The following is a 1,484-nucleotide window of genomic DNA, read 5'->3' on the forward strand; positions in this document are numbered from 1 at the left end:
GACGAGGTGGCCGAGTGGTTAAGGCGTTGGACTGCTAATCCAATGTGCTCTGCACGCGTGGGTTCGAATCCCATCCTTGTCGTTAACATTTTAAAACTTGGAGAGTAAAACACAAAATTAGAGAACACTGGAATTTTTTTTATTGATTTATTTTACGAAGCTTTATCAACCGCTATTAGCTCAGAGTCCAGCGCCGAAAGTTACCCAGCATTTGCTCTTAATGGTGTTGAGGGAAAACCCCGGAAAATAGCTCAACCAGGCAGCTTTTCCCAACCAGGATTTGAATCCGGGCTCGCTCGTTTTATGGTCAGGCACGCTAACCGTTACTTCACAGCGATGGACTACACTGCAAATAAGTAGGAGGTTGCCCATTTTATTTGTTTGGCATTTATACCGGTAATATCCTACAGAATAAATAGGAGAACTGACCCTATGTATTAGACATAGGCCTATCAAATCAAATACAATACTCTTGCCATGAATGTAGTTCCGCCACTTCCTTCCTTACTTACTTACTTACATACTTGCTTACTTACTTACTTACTTACTTACTTACTGGCTTTTAGAGATCCCGGAGATTCATTGCCGCCCTCACATAAGCTTGCCATCGGTGTCTATCCTGAGCAAGATTAATCCAGTCTCTACCATCTTATCTCACCTCCCTCAAATCCATTTTAATATTATCCTCCCATCTACGTCTCGGCATCCCAAAGGTCTTTTTTCCTCCGGCCTTCCAACTAACAATCTATATGCATATCTGGATTCGCCCATACCAGTCTTGCGATGGTGACTAATAATTGCTAGCGAGAGCTCTTTTATGCCCGCTGCGCGCGCGCGCGGAGTTCGTTTACCTGTAAACATTGCTAAAAAATGTACAGATCTTAGAACACAGCGCATCATGATGGAACGGAAGCGCTTAAAGCTTTCAAGGAAGAGTGGAAGCTACAATATTTATGCTTCGAACATGGTGATGAAGTCCAGTGTTTGTTGTGTAAAAAAAATATCATTTGCAAAAAAAGCAACATAAAACGGCATTGTGAGACGCAACATGAAAAAAAATATAGGCATTTTTCAGGAGAAGAAAGAAATAAATTCATTTCGGAATTGACATCGAAGGTAAATTAATTTACATTTGGGTCAGTAGATTGTATCTAGGTTCCTTTTATTTCTTTATTTTAAATGTATTGTTAATGTTTTATTTGTTGCTTGTTTCTGAATATTTACTTTTATTAGACTACGTGTTTCTTTAATTTAGAAATAATATTTTATCTTTGATTGCACTTTAACTTATACTATTACTAAGCTCAAAATGCTAATTTACTTTTATTCCAATAACTATTTTCAGGATTTTGAGCAAATTTGAACTAAACATTTTGAAAACTTTGATGCAAGGAGCTTTTTTAGTAACGTCAATATAAAATATACTTAAAGATATAATTTCAAAACTATTAGACCTAATTGCACCAAAATTTGTAGGCCTACAG

At 37.3% G+C, this 1,484-nt stretch overlaps 1 non-coding gene across 1 annotated transcript; it reads left to right on the top strand.

Moving 5' to 3' along the window:
• TRNAS-GCU (transfer RNA serine (anticodon GCU)) lies at positions 1–82 on the top strand. Its single transcript has one exon. It is a non-coding gene; the product is annotated as a tRNA-Ser (tRNA).
• The last annotated feature ends 1,402 nt before the right edge of the window (positions 83–1,484 follow it).

This window comes from Periplaneta americana, chromosome 9 (genome assembly GCF_040183065.1).
Source record: "Periplaneta americana isolate PAMFEO1 chromosome 9, P.americana_PAMFEO1_priV1, whole genome shotgun sequence".
In the NCBI taxonomy this organism is placed as follows: Eukaryota; Metazoa; Arthropoda; class Insecta; order Blattodea; family Blattidae; genus Periplaneta; species Periplaneta americana.